The 17,438-nt window shown below is 44.4% G+C and overlaps 1 protein-coding gene and 1 long non-coding RNA gene across 3 annotated transcripts in view; one reads left to right on the top strand and one right to left on the bottom strand.

Annotated features, from left to right (window-relative positions):
* Nucleotides 1-697: 697 nt before the first annotated feature.
* Nucleotides 698-5,040, bottom strand: LOC307220624. Its single transcript, XR_013841002.1, has 3 exons — nt 5,024-5,040; nt 952-1,075; nt 698-709 (listed from the first exon to the last, which is right to left on the bottom strand). It is a non-coding gene; the product is annotated as an uncharacterized lncRNA (long non-coding RNA).
* Nucleotides 5,041-5,182: 142 nt separating this feature from the next.
* The window catches only part of CYRIB (CYFIP related Rac1 interactor B), a 51,624-nt gene continuing 39,368 nt past the window's right edge, over nt 5,183-17,438 (top strand). The window contains exon 1 of one of the 2 annotated variants that reach the window (XM_079984484.1): nt 5,183-5,332. The gene's annotated coding sequence lies outside the window, so the exon portion shown is untranslated. Of the gene's footprint in view, nt 5,333-5,756; nt 5,922-17,438 lie in introns of those variants that run through there. The other variant, XM_079984485.1, reaches the window with a different exon arrangement.

Below are 17,438 nucleotides of genomic sequence, written 5' to 3'. Positions count from 1 at the left end.
AGTCCTCTTTTAAAGCCGTCCAAGGTGGCGCTGCCTCATCTTGTGGGATTAAATTCCATAGATTTATTTGGAAGTGCTTCCTTTTCTCTGGCTTGAATCTCCTACTACAGTCACAAAAGGTAAAGGGACCCCTGACCATTAGGTCCAGTCATGACCGACTCTGGGGTTGCAGCGATCATCTCGCTTCGCAGGCCGAGGGAGCCAGCATAACTAAGCCCCTTCAGGCGAACCAGAGCAGCACACGGAAACGCTGTTCACCTTCCTGCTGGAGCGGTACCTATTTATCTACTTGCACTTGGACGTGCTTTCAAACTGCTAGGTGGGCAGTAGCTGGGACCGAGCAACGGGAGATCACCCCGCCGCGGGGATTCGAACCGCCGACCTTCTGATCAGCAAGTCCTAGGTTCTGTGGTTTAACCCACAGCGCCACCCATGTCCTTATACTACAGTCATACCTCGGGTTAAATATGCTTCGGGATGAATATTTCCGGGTTGCGCTCCGTGGAAGTAACGGAGCGCATTACTTCCAGGTTTCGCCGCTCGCGCATGCGCAGATGCTCAAAATGACATCACACACATGCACAGAAGCGACGACCTGCGCAGACACGGGTTGCATTCGCTTCAGGATGTGAACGGGGCTGCAGAACGGATCCTGTTCGCATCCAGAGATAGCACTGTATTCTTCTTCATTGGATAACCTCGGGTTGTACTATTATCCGAGACAGAAAAATGTCCATCTCACCATTTTTTAAAAGACAAACCCAACAAACAAGAAAGTCACCCAAACTGTCCTTTTAAGGGACTTGATCCAGCCTTGATAGTTTTGGTTGCCCACTTTTGAGATATAAACTACAACTCTCGTCGTCCCAGACCATTGGGCATGCTGACCGGGGCGGAGGCTGATGAGAGTTGGAGTCCAGTGACACCTGGAGGGCCACAGGCCACCCACACCTGGTTTAGAAATGTCAAGCTCAGCTCCTCGGATTGTGCCATGTCGCTGGTAAGCTGCACAGTCTCGTTTCCGGACGCCGTTGGGTGGGTTTCATCATTGTGACCTAGTTGTAGCTTCTGCAAACTGGCTGAACATGGAGAGTAAGGGATGAGGAGATCAAGGCTTAGCCTTGAGGGCATCTTGCAAGTTCATGGCTGGGGTGAAATTTGAACGGGTGTGGAGAGGGATTCCATGCCCCTGCAGTTAGCATCTCTGCTGCACCAGTTCTCTCATTAAGTGCAGAAAAGCTCTAGAAGGCAGCCCAAGCCCCAGTGGGACTACTTTCCTAATGCCATATATGTTGGAGACAAGAGCGATCTTACAGAGATCAAAGAGACTGACTAATCAAACCTTGGAGGTATAAAATGAAACGAAATAATGCTGAGCCTGTCAGCTGCTTCTGCATAGTAGGTTTCCTTCCTTTCTTTCTAGAACAGGTTGCGTTTCCTCACTTGTTCTTGCAGTCATAAAGCTCAATTTCCCTCTCTCTCTCTCTCTCCCCTTTTATAACAGCCAGTAATGTTCATAACAACCAACAAGTTTCCTCTGTTCCCTTTTACTTATGCATTGGGGACAATGAGAGCGTCCCCATTAACCACTGTCCAGGCACAACAATACGCCAGATTTGCAGTTGCTCTGTAGTAATAATAATAATAATAATAATAATAATAATAATAATTTATTATTTATACCCCGCCCATCTGGCTGAGTCTCCCCAGCCACTCTGGGCGGCTCCCAATCGAGTGTTAAAAACAATACAGCATTAAATATTAAAAACTTCCCTAAACAGGGCTGCCTTCAGATGTCTTTTAAAGATAGGATAGCTGCTTATTTCCTTCACATCTGAAGGGAGGGTGTTCCACAGGGCGGGCGCCACTACTGAGAAGGCCCTCTGTCTGGTTCCCTAGAACCTCACTTCTCACAATGAGGGAACCGCCAGAAGGCCCTCGGCACTGGACCTCAGTGTCCGGGCTGGGCAATGGGGGTGGAAACGCTCCTTCAGGTATAAAGGATCGAGGCCGTTTAGGGCTTTAAAGGTCAGCACCAACACTTTGAATTGTGCTCGGAAACATACTGGGAGCCAATTCAGATCTCTCAGGACCAGTGTTACGTGGTTCCGGCAGCTCTGTAGAAAATATGGATCAGCCTCCCATATACTCACACATAATATCTCCTTATGCTGTGTTTATTTTTGCGGTGCTCCTGGTTGCTGTTCCTTAAGCCAGTGGTATGAAGCCTATGGCCCTCCAGATATTATTGGACTACAGTTCTCATCATGCCTGGTCGTTTGACATGGTGATTGGGCCTGATGGGAATTGGCATCTAACATTTGGAGGGTCACAAGGCCCCTGCCTGTGCCTTTTAACTGCTTTTCAGTTGGAGGGTGGGTTACAGTGATGCATTGCAATTGGTGCCTGGGCCTTCTCTCTCTCTGACCCCGTTTCCAAGTACCGTTGGTGAAATCAGATCGGAAATATCAAATATGCAGTTTGAGCCGGGGGCATCTTTCTGATTGAAAATTGTAGAACTACAAGCTTTCTTGGTGCTGCACCCAGAGAAATCTCCCCGTCTGAAGATAATGAGGTTGCTGGGTCAGTGAAACTATTATCGCCGGCCACTGGTGCGATATTGCACCAGCCATTTGGGATTTGCAAGTTATTAACTGCAGGAGATACAAACCTAGAAAGCATCTTAAAAAGCAGAGACATCACCTTGCCAACAAAGGTCCGTATAGTTAAAGCTATGGTTTTCCCAGTAGTGATGTATGGAAGTGAGAGCTGGAGCATAAAGAAGGCTGATCGACGAAGAATTGATGCTTTTGAATTATGGTGCTGGAGGAGACTCTTGAGAGTCCCATGGACTGCAAGAAGATCAAACCTATCCATTTGGAAGGAAATCAGCCCTGAGTGCTCACTGGAAGGACAGATCGTGAAGCTGAGGCTCCAATACTTTGGCCACCTCATGAGAAGAAAAGACTCCCTGGAAAAGACCCTGATGTTGGGAAAGATTGAGGGCACAAGGAGAAGGGGACGACAGAGGACGAGATGGTTGGACAGTGTTCTCAAAGCTACCAGCATGAGTTTGACCAAACTGCGGGAGGCAGTGGAAGACAGGAGGGCCTGGCGTGCTCGGGTCCATGGAGTCATGAAGAGTCGGACATGACTAAACAACAACAACAACAACTGCAGGAGATGCTTGAGATGCCAGCGGAGGGTTGCCACAGTTTGACTCCTCCATGCCAGAGTTCCTGTGCCGTTATCAGTAGCAGGGTAGGTGGAAATTAAACAGGTGAAGCAATGCTCAGCCTGGCGTTGAAGACATCACCTGTTTGATTTTCCGCCAAGCTCACCTGTCAAAGAAACAGCAGGGATGTGGCAATCCTAAATCAGCCAATGATGCCCTGATTTATTATGTATTCTTGAGATTTATTATTCACCAAAAGGTCTGAGGGTGGGGGCGAAGTATCAAAATACAAATAAAGCCACAATAAAATCACGAGACATAATAACAACAGCGGCAAATCAGTGTGGCACAACGGATGGAGATAATTCATAGACGAGGCAGCCAAGTAAGTACTGTCACTTATTCAGAGACACCCTCTCATGTGGCGCTTTTATAGCAGAAGGGGAAACTCGTGACCCACTAACCAGCATGGCCGATGGTCAGGGATGATGGGAGTCCAATAACATCCAGAGGGCCACCCTATCCTTGGGCTAAAACCAGAGGCTGCTTAATACTGTACCAAACATGCAGATGTGTGGAATAGAGCCCTGGTGCCATTTGATTAAATGAAAAGCTGTTTGGGAGAGAAGTCTGTTTAAAGTTTTGCCAACTGGGCAAGCCTGTGGGAAGGGATGTAGCTTTCGCCTATCTCTCTCTCTCCCCCGCCCGTCTTCTATGTTTGGGGATTCTACCACTCCAAAGCATCCAGCCCTTAGCCCCAGTTCACCTCCTCAGTGAGGACTAGCCCCTTGAAAGACCTACACTGGCTCCCAGTACGTTTCTGAGCACAATTCAAAGTTGGTGTTGACCTTTAAAGGCCTAAACGGCCTCGGTCCAGTATACCTGAAAGAGCATCTCCAGTATATCTTCCCTTGCTGCGAGAAGCCAAGTTACAGGGAACCAGGCAGAGGGCCTTCTCGGTAGTGGCACCCGCCCTGTGGAACGCCCTCCCACCAGATGTCAAAGAGAACAACTACTACCAGACTTTTAGAAGACATCTGAAGGCAGCCCTGTTTAGGGAAGCTTTTTAAGTTTGATGCATTGCTGTATTTTAATATTTTGTTGGAAGCCGCCCAGAGTGGCTGGGGGAAACTCAGCCAGATGGACGGGATATAAATAATAAATTATTATTATTACTTGTTGGGGTTAGTCTTGTGGCTTCAGGTGGCAAAAGGCGCAATGCATCTTCAAGCTGCCCAGAAGAAGCAGGTGAGGGGTCTAGCTGGGGAAGTTTGCCTGGCATGTCAATATCCTCAGAGAGTGAAGTTTTTTTGTTTTGTTTTTCCGACGTTACCTCCTTTTCCAAAACCAAACCAATCATCGGTAGCACTTCTCCTTGGAACATGCCATGAATGAGGCTCCTGGCTGGAAGATGCTGGCAACCCAGGAGACTGCGCCAGCTTTTGCCATGTGCTCTCTGCACAGGCACAGGAACACACGTGTGTGCTCTCCAAACCGTTTGGAAAGAGGGAAAATTCAAGCTATAAATGCAAGATATAGTTACAAAGATTTACCCACACGCGCAATTTTAATTCTATTAATGTTTCAATGGATTTTTTAAAATGATATTTTTTTTGGGGAAAAAAATCTTTTAGCTGTTCTTTAGGCAGTGCATAAATAAATACGAAATATTATTAATTTTAACCATATCGTTCAAATCCTCTCCGTTTCAATCAGGTGTTGGAGGGTGTGTGTGGAAAGCCCCAGGCGATTCCCTCCCGAAATCATCCCGAGATTTAACCGCTTTTAAGAGAAAACGGGTTAGAGGGACTAATCCCGCCCGCCCGAGCCGAGAAACATAAAGATCACCTGCGGGCGCGTTTCTTTTTTATGTTTTAGGTTGCCGCGCCGAGCGAGCATGCGCAGTAGCGTCGGCCGCCGGCGGCGACCCGTTGCTGCCGCCGCCTCCACAGCGAGCCCGCCCTGCCTAGCCCGGTACATCCGGGTCACTGCGCGGAGTGGGCGGGGGGGGGGCCGCGCGCACGCGCGTGACGCACGCCCGGCGGCGGTTGTCGTCTCCTCAGCCGCCTCCTCAGCCTGGTCCCTGCGGGCGCTGCTGCTACCGCCGCCGCCCCATTTCGGTCCCTCCCCTCAGCTTCGGGGGAGGGGGGCAGCGCGGTGAGTATTATCCGTTAACCGTGGGGAGGAAGGGGGGGGAACCCTTCCCTCACAACCGCCCCCCGCCCCCCCGCCGCGCGCGCAACCAACCGCCACCCCCCTCAGTGTGTGAGCTGCGCTCGCTCCTGATTGGCTCGCTTCTCAGGGAACGCTGCGTCCCGCCCCCTCGGCACATGGGCTGGCCCCGCCCACCTTCCCTCCCTGCGCCGATCGCGCGCCTCTTCCTCTGTCTCCATGGAAACCGCCTCCTCGCCCCTCTCCCGCCCTCTCGCTTTCCACGTGGGTCTGTTTCGGATTTTTTTTTTCTCCGCCTCGTGGCTCCGCTCCTCTTCCTTTTCCTCCCCCCCCCCCTTCCAATCCCTGATTTTCTCCTACGCGCTTTCTGCGTTACTACATCCCTTGGCGGGCGGGGGGCATTTCTCAAGCGTACTTGTTCATAGGTTTCCCTTCTAATGGAGGATACTGGAATAAGTTAGTAGAACCTCTGCAGAAGAAAGAGAGTCTTGGAAGCCCAGCCTTCTACCCCCGATGGCTTTTTTAAAATGATGGTTACCTGGGTTTGTGTCAGAGGATCTGAAAGATAAAGGAGGCAAGTGCATAACCGGAATGTGACATCCAATGCTCTTTTAAAATGCGGGTTGTTGTTTTTTGGGGGGTGTTATTGGGTTGTTTTGATTATGTATTTAGTGTTTCTATACAGTGGTGCCTCGCAAGACGAAATTAATTCGTTCCGCAAGTTTTTTCTTCTTGCGAGTTTTTCGTCTTGCAAAGCACGGTTTCCCATAGGAATGCATTGAAAATCAATCAATGCGTTCCTATGGAGACCGTCCGGGGACAGAGGGGAAGGCGCGCGCCTTCCCCTCTCTCCCTGGACCCCTTTTGAACCAAGGGGCGGCAACGGGGAGAAGCGATCTTCTCCCCTCCGCCCCTTGCTTCAAAAGAGGGGACAGAGGGGAAGGCGCGCCTTCGCCTCTGTCCCCTCTTTTGAAGCAAGGGGCAGCAACGGGGAGAAGATCCCCGGAGATTGCGGGGCTGGCAACAGGAAGAAGCGATCTTCTCCCCGCCGCCCCTTGCTTCAAAAGAGGTCCGGGGACAGCGGGGAAGACGCGCTGCGCTTCCCCGCTATCCCCGGAGCTTGCGGGGCAAGCTTCGTTTTGCGAAGCAAGCTCATAGGGAGATGCGTCTTGCGAAGCGGCTAAGAAAACGAAAAACTCCTTCGTCTAGCGAGTTTTTCGTCTTCCGAGGCGTTCGTCTTGCGGGGCACCACTGTATCATGATTTCCACCTGTGAACCGCCCTGAGACCTGCAGGTATTGGGCAGTATACAAATCTATAATAATAATAATAATAATAATGTAATGATAATAACAGCCTGCCCATTCCCTAACTTTGGACAGAACCCTTCCTCCTAGTCTTCTTATATTATCTATATAGGATAACTGCATAGACCCCCCCTCTCATTTTCCTAAGGTCCCTATACACTTCCTCCTCCATATCATTTCTCCTCCTCTCCTCCTGTTACTATTAGGATGTAACCCCTTATCAGTTTACTAGCAAACAAGTCCCATTGAATAAATTGGAGACTACTTTAAAGTAGACATGCTTTGACTGCCTGCTCCCTCCCTCCAGGTAGATCTGATCCCATTTGCCCTCTGCATTCTCCCTATTTTCCAATGCAAAACAATTTCTTATCTCCCTCTTCAACCCCACACACTCCTTTGCATAGATTAAGGTGACAGTATGTACTTTCCCCTCCCAAAATTCAAGTTGTTTCTCCTTCTTTCCCTGTCTCTTGTAGTTGTGTGGCCTGTCTGTATTTCATTTGATTCCCTTCCCTTCCTCTGATAACTGTAGGTGGATCTGACTTTCAACCCCTCTCCTGCTTGTACCCTGCCACACCTGTCATGAAGATAAATCAGCCAGAAATGATAAAGCATTTTGCATACTGGAATGTGTTGTTAGAAATCAATGGTCCCAATACATCTGTCTTCACCCCAGTACTTTAACCCCAGTTTAATGCCAGCAGCTGGCTGTTCAGTGTTGTTAAGAATCTAGGACTCTGAAATGCCTCACCTTGTGCCCTCTATTAATTGCCACATGATTTTATGACTACTAGCTTAGAAGGCTATTAAAGAAGAAGATTAGATAGCTTTACCAGCAGCTATTAGGGGTTGTATAATTCTGTCAGAGGATGAGTGCAAACAGGGAGCGGCTCTTTCCACATCCTTGGGAGAGGCAGCTGGCTAGTATTATTGAGAGTGGTAGACTTGGTAGACTGCTTGTCTGATCCAGAAAGGATATTCCTATGCTCTTACATAGGCACTACCTGTATAATAAAAGTAATGCACTAATTATATTGTAAAGAGAGCTCAGAAAAACCTGGGTGCACAGCTTGAGCACATAGAAATATCTAAAAATTGAATGCCAGTAATATTGATCCCCCCATGTAGTTGTTGCTTAGTTGTTTAGTCGTGTCCAAGTCTCTGTGACCCCATGGACCAGAGCACACCAGGCACTCCTGTCTTCCACTGTCTCCCACAGTTTGGTCAAACTCATGTTAGTATCCCCCATGTAGTACAAGCATCTAACTTTGTACTGTATTACCATTTTAAATGATGCCTTTAAAATAGAAATTCAAGTTGTCACGGTACATCTAGACTTCTGTAATGCTTTCTGGGTTTGCTTGTTATCTTTGTTAAGCTTTTCTGTTGTTTTGTCTAGAGAGGCCTTTATTGAAACTTAACTCTTTCCCATCTACTTAGGATTCTGTGTTTCCTACCTGTGGCTTCTGAATTCATTCTCTTCTTTTGGTGCCTACTTCCCACCAACAGAATTGAGCGAATGCATTGCTTTCTTCCCATATGAACTACTTCAGTTTTCTAATTACTTTTTGCTCTTAATACGTTCAACCTCTTGTGGCCACTCTGAAGAAATATTTCACAAAAAATAATAAATATATGGTTAACTGTCTTGATAACAGAAAAGTCCAGATTTCCTTTTGCCAACAGTGAAGAGCTAATACGAATTCATTACTTCTGTACTGTTTTGAAAGAAGCTAATAAGATACGTGGAGCCACAGGACAGAGATGATCTGAAAGTCATGCAACTCAGCCTCCTGCCCTTGAAAGGGTTTCCCATATCTTAGTCCCATGGCAGATTAACTTTCATCATTTTAAGACTGCTAGGAGTCCAAGCTTTGCAAGGAAGGGTGGGTTCCAAGTGTCAAAATAGATGGCCTGAAAGAAGTAGAATCCCCCACCCCCAATATCCATTCTGATATACAAAGGTAATGTTTATTCAGCACAGGCAGTCAGACAAATGGCTCTTTTCAAACCTGATTCCTTCTTCTTAACTTCATGAAGCTGTTGAGACCTGGGCAGAGGGCCTTCTTCAATTGCAAAACCCTGCATATGGTTTCAACATATTATCTGATTGGTTTTAATTGTGGTGTATTCTTTCTTGCCAATTTTTAATTTTCTTAGGAGTTGTGAATAGGTGGCATACAGAGACTATTAAAAAGTTGCTCTTAGCACAAAAACACAACTTTGTAATAGTAAGCCTTCCTAGGAGTGGTTTTCCTATGTCCTGACTAGTGCAGCAGCTCTGCAGACCACCTGATCAGACAGTCCATGGTACTTTGGGGAAAGTATTTAGTTCACCTATTGCTTTTTGATGTGTACCAGAGGTAGCTGTTAATTTTGTGGTCTGTATCTGATCTTTGTCCAGAGAGCAGGAGAGGATAAAGTGAGGCAAGGGGTGGTGAACTGGTAGGAGGGAGACTTTGCAGACATAGTAAGAATAGTTATTTGAAGGTAGAGAAGCCAGTGTGTTGCCAGATGCAGGAGGAGAACATACCACAAAGGCAGGTGTGAGAGGATAGGACACAGTATGGGGGCTAATTGGTTGGCAAGGTGGAGAAAGTGAATTAGGCAGAGGTGAAGATTTGGAGATCTAGGGGTTTGAAGTTTTACGAGAAGACCAATGAAGAACTAGCATGGGTATTAAAAGAGGGACCCATGATTAGTTAAAATGAACTCTTCTGCAGTTCTTTCAGCTTACATTGATATGTTAAGTTGCTGTGTTTTCCGGTGAAAACTCAGCTTCGCTTCACAAAGTTGTGTTAGCGTCATGAAGTGTCCACTTCTGTTCAAAGTTGTTCACTTCTGTTCAAAGACATTTAATAGAGGGTTTCTAAAAACCTGGCTTTAATATTTTATTTCTATGTGCAAACTCCTGGTGCCTTGCTGTTCCCCTCTCTGACTGTCCCACCCTCCCTTTCGTCTTGTCCTCTTTGTATTGGTTTGGACCATTCCCTTGTTCCAACAACCTTTCCTAGGAACCTCCATAGCCTACATTTTTCTAACTCCTGCCTTTTCCTTTCCTAGGCTTAGTCTGTCTTTGTTGTGTCCTGACTGCCTATGTTATTAAGCTTTATTATCTGAGCACCTAAGCAGGATCACAGCAGCTGATCCAGTAGCAACCCAGAAGCCCCTCTGACCACCCAACCACAGCTAATCAATCCCCCTACGCTTCATCATAATGAATGCCACATTAAAATGTTAGTACATTATTATATATTTTTATCTTCTGGACACTTTGTTTTTTCAACATTGGGCTTCTACCTGTGAGACCTGGGAACAGATCCCTGCTGAATCATTAACTCAGAATTGATTTGCCAGCAAATAATTCAATTTTGCCCTCATTTCTCTTCCGTTGCTGAAATGGGGATATGATTAGGGAGAAGCAAAAATTGTGAAGAATGTAAGAGGGACGGTGAAAATGTAAATGATGATAACTAGTAAGCAGCAGAACTTGAGTAAGCTGTTCATTTTATTTTATCACATATTTATGTTGCTTGCTGCTCAGGAGACCACAGCCATATTGGAGGTAATTCATATGGCTTTTATACCTCGCACTTAAGGCCAATTCAGTCTCCAGGAGCTTTTTTGCAGTAGCTCTCGGTCTTTAAATGGATACTGCTTGCAAATTCCACGGGGGATGTGGATGATCTGTTCAGCCCTAAAAATGTATGGATGTTCTCAGCAGTTTAGCTCTATTGCAAGACAAGATGGCATGTAATTGCATACTCCATTAAAGATGCAAAGGAACCTGACTCCACTGCTGCTCAGGAACTGCTCTCCTTAGCTTGAAGTGTTAGTTAACTTAATTCCTCAAGCACAGTATGCTATTTCTGCTGCAAGCTGCTTAAAATTCTGCATCAGGGTCTTTGAAAATTTTTGTCAGTGTTACAGCACTGTGTTGTCTATGCCTGCAGAGAGTAAAAGGAGCTGATTGCACCAGCTGAGTATAATTTTACCTATTCTGTAAATGTAAATTCACCTGGTTATCTATGGCATGTAAGAATCTCCTACATCTCTTAGCCCAGAGATGGAAGGAAGACAAAGTCCCTACCAGAGAAGAATGGCAGACCAAACTGATGGACTGTGCAGAGATGGCGAAAATGACTGGGAAAATCAGAAACTGGGAGGACCAAAATTTCAATAAAGAATGAGGGAAATTTATAGTTTATCTAGGAGACCACTGTGAGCAGTTGAACCCTTTGGCAGGATTTTAGAAACACTTGTAAAGTAACAAGAATGATGGATATAGTGGAGTATTTAAAAAAAATGGTGTGACTTAAAATATGCAGAGGAAAGGTGTTAGTAACGGAACCCGTGGAGGGAAGTCCAAAGATTCGGGGGAATCTTTGTGTATTTCTCTTTATTTCTGGTTATGAATGTAAATTTTAATTTGTAATATCAAATAAGTAAATTATATATAAAAAAGACATAATGGCAGCTGGAGAAAAAAAATCTCCAAGTGACCATACCTGTCAGTGTGCATGCTAGGTGTTCGGATTCTTCTGTCTAGTAAGTAGTCCAAATTCCCAGTCACAAGTGACAGCCCAATGAAGATTGTGTACCCTACTGACATGATTTGCTAGAAATGTAACTTGCCCTGTGTAGTAGTAGTAGTAGTAGTAATAATAATAATAATTTATTGGTACCCTGCCCATCTGACTGGGTTGCTTTTATGTGCAATAAAGCTTTTTGCTTAGACATGTTCTTGCTGCTTCCAGAAGAAACAATTCGGTTGTCTCTTGCATAGCTCCATGGCCCTTCTGTAGCCCAAGTATTTGGAAGTGAGATCTACCAAAACAAGTGAGACATATTCCCAATGTAAACATGATAAGCTTCAGGACAGATGTCCATCTTGAACTTTCATTTATTAACTGCCCTGATTTGAGTTGTTGATGATTTGGTTTGTAGGGCCATGCGGTTATCTTGCAGCAAAACCCCGTCAGTCTCCAAATTGTAATCTCTTAGATAAACAGCGGGTTATTCAGAATCCACAATAAATTAAAGGCAAAACCCATTGATGATTAAGGGATTTTATTAATCTGATTCTCCTGTGTGGATAGACCAGTCCTGAATAATTACCACTGTCAACAGTGAAAACATATCCACATAACATTATTGGCGTTCACTTATTTTGGTTTTACTGGCTGCACAAAGGGGATTTGAAAGTGAAATTACTTTTACTTCCTTCATTTAAGTCACAGTTCTGCCTCCCTTGCATGCGCCGGTTACAGCGATAAAACATATTAGCGTCCCACTGGTGTCCCACTTCACAAATGAGGAAACACTTGCTCCTCACAAACACACTTCAGGATATCAGCAGAAAGTTTCTGATTTCCTCCCTCGCCCCCTGCTCAGTCATCTCCTGATGTAATGTACTTCTGTCTTTTTTTTTAAAAAAAAGTTGCTGATACCATCATGCTTGTGCCTGTCTGTTTTTCTAGATTTCACACACACCCTTTCTGCATTTAAAGCAGCAGGGCTGTGGGTGGTACTGTGGTCTAAACCACTGAGCCTCTTGGGTTTGCAGATCAGAAGGTTGGCAGTTTGAATCTGCGGTACGGGGTGAGCTCCCATTTCTTTGTCCCAGCTCCTGCCAGCCTAGCAGTTTCGAAAGCATACCAGCATGAGTAGATAAATAGGTACTGCTGCAGCGGGAAGGTAAATGGTGTTTCCGTGCACTCTGGCACTCATCACAGTGTCTAGTTGCTCCAGAATCAGTTTAGTCATGCTGGCCGCATGACTTGGAAAGCTGTCTGGGGACAAACTCTGGCTCCCTTGGCCTGAAGAGCGAGATGAGTGCCACACCCCATAGTTACCTTTGACTGGACTTAACCATCCAGGGGTCCTTTACCTTTACCTTTTATATAAAGTAGCATGGACAAGTTACGTTTACGTTTACATCTTAACAGATTTTTATTTTTGCATAGTGTGATGCTTATGAAGCCAAAAATGAATGACTAAGCAGTCTCCAGAATTTTCATTTCCTTAAGGCAGAAATCTTTAGATAGTGATTACTATCAGAAACATCAGAGTCTTGTGGTGCCTTAAAGATTTGGAAATCTCTTGTAATAAAAAGTTTTTTGGGCTCAAGCCCCTTTAAATCAGATGCATTGTCACTGTTTGTCAAGTTGTCCTCAAGTGTAAATTAAGGTGATCATTTTCACTAGTATGGGAACATTGCATTTTTGTATCCATTCTAGTTGTTTTGATGATTTCTAATATCCTTTTTCTTCCTTTTTCCTTTTCTTTTTTTTTTTTTACAACAAGTGGACTTTTGGTAAAGTTCCTTTTTTTTTCTTCATTAATTATGTTCTTCTAGCAGCTGAATGGAATAACTTCATGATGTAACAACAGTCTTTACTCATGCCATTTTATAAATAGCCTTCCAAACATTTAAAGAACTTACTTCAACAAAGGCTCTTCCACCTTAGGCGTGTAAAATTGGCCCCATGGGATCAAAACATTTCCAGCAATTATAAAATGAGCCCAGAAGATTTTATTTCTCCTTATCAACCCTGAAATACCACAGGATGTTCTCTTGTAGTCAAAGTCTGTTTAAATATGCTGTGGCCTGCACTGTGAAAGCACAGTCCAACTTCCCTTTTGTTCTCCTTGTGTATGTGGTATGTGGCAGAAGCTGCACCACAGCTCCTCATCCCAGCCTGGTTACTATCATTTCCAGAGTGCCAGCCATCTGAAACAACCTACCTGCATTGCATGTCTGTGCTTCGTCAACATGGTTAGTGTTGAAATATTTGAACACGGAGTGGCTCATATTTAAACATAAACAAGCCTAGTACATTGCAGTGTTCTCTGAATCAGTTTCTGATGGCTGCTTGGCTTGGCCATGAACACTTAATTTGACTCCCTAGCCCAGGCATGTCCCAAGTCTGTTTTGGGGGCCTAATCCGGCCGGCTGGTCGGTTTAATCCGGCCCCTGTGGCAGTTTATTTCCTGGGGTAAAATCCCAAAAAACCCTCGACAACTTCAATCCTAAAAAAACAGTTTCAACCCTAAAAGAAGCTCAAGCACTTCAATCCTAAAATAAGCTCAACAACTTTGGGGTAAAATCATAAAAAAAAGCTCAACAACTTCAATCCTTAAAAAAAGGCAACAACTTTGGCTGGCCCTTTGGTCAGCCCTCACGGCCCTCCACTTCATCAAATCTGGCCCTCTTTGAAAAAAGTTTGGACACCACTGCCTAGCCTAATAAAACAACAAAAAACCTAGGTTGTAAATTGAACTTCAGTTGCTCTGGCAATGGGTAACGTGGCCAGAAAACTGAGGTAGAAAGTTGCAGATACAAATCTGGTGAGTTTCATGGGATGGATTAGGTTGCCTTAGACAATCATCCTTCTGCTCCCAGGCAACAGTTTGGGATAATAATGCTCACCCAGCTTAAGGGTTGGAGTGGGTTTCTAAGGGTTACTAAAGTTGTTATGTGCAGGAAACATGTCGTACTTTCTAAAGTACTATACAAATCGTAGCTACAAAAGTCGTGGGTAACAGGTGACTATGCACTTTTATTCTGATGCCTAGGAATTGGAATTTTCCAGTCCTGTTGTTAATGTCTGTGAGCTTTAGTCTGAAGCCTCAGTGCTGAGCTGGTTATGGCATAGCAGTTCATCATTCAGGTCAGACATAAGGGCACCTTAGTGTGCTGAGTGAGGACATGCTCAGCGTGTTGCTTCTGTTTGAGAAGAGCAGTTTGCTTGCTGCTAGCAAGAACAGATAATTTTAAAGAAAGGGTGGATTTCAGTCTCATGGAAAGCTACTGTGAGCTAGAAGGCAACAAACCCTTCATATTTCTCTGTATCTCTCTCTTTCTCTCTCTTTTAATGTGGATAACAGTTACAGTAAAAAGGTTGGCTACCAAACTGCTGTTGCAGCAGAGACCATGCCTTGTCAGCTGCATCTTGCAGCCAGCTGGAGTCACCCAGAGGCAAAGTTTAGTATGCTTTGTCTCGTTCTTTAAAACGGCACTGAGTCTTTCAAACAAACCACTGCCCTCTTGATTTTTAATATTAAAAATGCTAGTAAAATTCTGGCAAAAGCAATGCTACTTTCCTTGGTTCTACCTGCATCCATCTCACTTGGTTGTGTTCATCAAGTGAGTCCAATGATTTATTGGGGGGTGGCGAAACAACCTTCAGTACATGAGATGTATCACCATCATCATGAGCCTGGTCCGGAAACCTGGTTCAGTGTACTTATGGAATTTCTGGAGAACAAGTACCGTAATTTAGGAATTTGTAGATTGCTTTGCTTGGTCATACCTAATCTAGTCAGGGCCAATCAGAAACTTCTGAGAGCTCAGAAGCAGAACATAAAGTAGAGGGAGCTTTCCCCTATTGTCTGTTCCCTACTACCTGGTATTCAGCAGAATACTGCCCAAGTATATGGAAGCTTCATATATCTATCATGGCAAATAATTAGTAATTTGTCCATGAGTTTGTCTGATGCTTTAAAAAAAATGTCATCCAAGCTAAACGACAACCCTTCTTTATTCCAAGGTCCAGTCCCTGGCATATCCAGGCAAGACTGGGAAAGATGCCAACCTGAAACCCTGGAGAGATATTGCCAGTCAGTATAATACTAATACTAACTCTTGCTTTGTTTAGTCTAACTATGATTTATTTGAATCTATGAACCCAAGCCTGCACACTACCCGTGGTTTGCTTTTTGCCAACAAACTACAGTGTGAAGCCCCAGTTTGTTTGCTTGTCTGTGAACTGACTTATGGTTTGTTGAAGAAACCATGGTTAAAAACAAACCATAACTTAATGAACACAGCCAATATAGACATTACTAAGCTAGATGGACCAATGATACAACCTGATCTAAAGCGGCTTCCTTTGTCCTTTTTCTCTTTCTGTCAGCAGCCTATCAGTGCTTGGATTAAGTTCCAGAGATGCTACTGCTTTTGTGGGATCTTCCGTATGTAGGGACCTCCTAGATCAGAGTGAAGTTACTCTTGTTATGTAAATATCCTTTTATTAAATCATTTGAAAGCTACTGGTGGTGTACAGTATTATTTCCCCCTCTTAAAATTGAAGTTTAAACTCTACAGCAAATGCTGGCAAGACTCCCACGCTCTTTGGCAAAGGTTTCCCTCCCACAACTATTCCAGGCAGATTTTATAACTTCATAGCCATGCTGTGTTGGAAGGCACACTGAAGTAACAGCAGGGACTTCGTTCTGAAAGATTTGCCCTCCCTGCTGTAGGTTTTCAGCAGGTGTAGGCAATTGGTGGTTGGAAACCAGCATTAAGGCTAAATTTGTGCAGCATGGCCTTGTGGATGTGATTAGCAGGGCGAGCATCCTAAATATAGGAGTATTTCCAATGAGCAAGAGTTGTATTTATAAAAGATTCCATTTATACAGTAAATTGCAAGGGAACACAGTGAATTTTGACATATTTCAATTTTTGATCAAGAGTCAGAAAGCAGGATTATTTGTTCTCATTTAACAAATGTAATTGAATGGATTAAAATTGATAGTGATTATCATACAGTGCAAAGAGAGAACAAGCTTGGCAACTTGGTTGTTTGGTATAGCTAACATTTAAAATGCCATAAACAAGCTTTCGATGCGTCTGCAAAATTGTTAGGCTGATATCTACCTAGCTATGAGGGCTGACTTTTGACACCAGGAAGTTAGTAAAGCTCAACATCAGTTCTGAAATCAAATTATTAGATAACTGGCCCAGAAGAGGGTAGAAATCTAAGTGATGAATCAAGGTAGTTCTGGCCTTTGAAGTTGCCTGGGTGGGAGTCTGCATTAGAACCTATGTAAACTGTGTGCTTCCTTTTAGAGAGCTCAGCGTAGTGTGGTCAGAAATAAAGTTACATGCAATGGATTCACCAAGGGAATTGGAGAAAATGCTTCTTTTTTCCAAATTGCAGAAGGTATTGATGGTACTTTAAATGGCCTTGCTGAATTGAACCAAAGTCCATCAATACCAGCATTCTTTTTCCAGCAGTGGCCAGATCTGGGAGCTCACAAGCAGCACAGTGATAATGTTTTGTTTGCCACCAGCATCCAACGCTCTGAACATGTAAGTTCGATTTAGCTGCCATGGCTAATAAGCCTACCCTTCACTGGAAATACCGATTTTCAAACCCATGTCTGCTGGTGATGGCTGCCACATCTTTTGGTTGTGGATTCCAAAACTGCTTCTGTGAAGAAGACCCTCTTCTTCTTGTTAATGGACAGCCTCATGTGGACTGGGAATCTGTAGAAGTTGAGTAGTTCCTCAGGTGCCATTATTTTAAAGTGTTGTGCTTAGATTCTTGGTGAGGGTTCTGTGCAACTTCCACTTCTTTGATACTTTGGGTGAATTCTCTTGGGGTTTTTTTTTTTTAACTACAATGCAAGGAAAGGTAGTATAACTTGTTTGAGAGGGGGATTAAAATGTGCATGTTAAAACAGCACACTGGGCACAAGGTGGGTGTAGATGGCATTAAGAGTAAAAGAGAAGCCTGTCACGCTTAAGCAAATTTATTTCCCTTTGAATTCTGTAGAAACAGTAGACTTCTGAAAGGGGCTGTGGGGCTTACCGTCCTTTATGTTAGCCGCAGCCCCACCTGACAGTGATTCTCATGCCAGGTCTTGAAAAGAAAAATAAATGAATCTCTGTTAGTTAGTATTTCTGTAGGGCTTCTATAGTATGCTTGGAGTAGCAATGTGCTGCATATAACATTTGGACAGTTACAGTCTTAAGACATGGAAAGAAAGGGAGTAGAA

The sequence above is a fragment of the Podarcis cretensis genome (assembly GCF_951804945.1).
Source record: "Podarcis cretensis genome assembly, chromosome: 7".
NCBI classification, from domain to species: Eukaryota; Metazoa; Chordata; class Lepidosauria; order Squamata; family Lacertidae; genus Podarcis; species Podarcis cretensis.
This window is presented reverse-complemented; position numbering and strand designations above follow the sequence as displayed.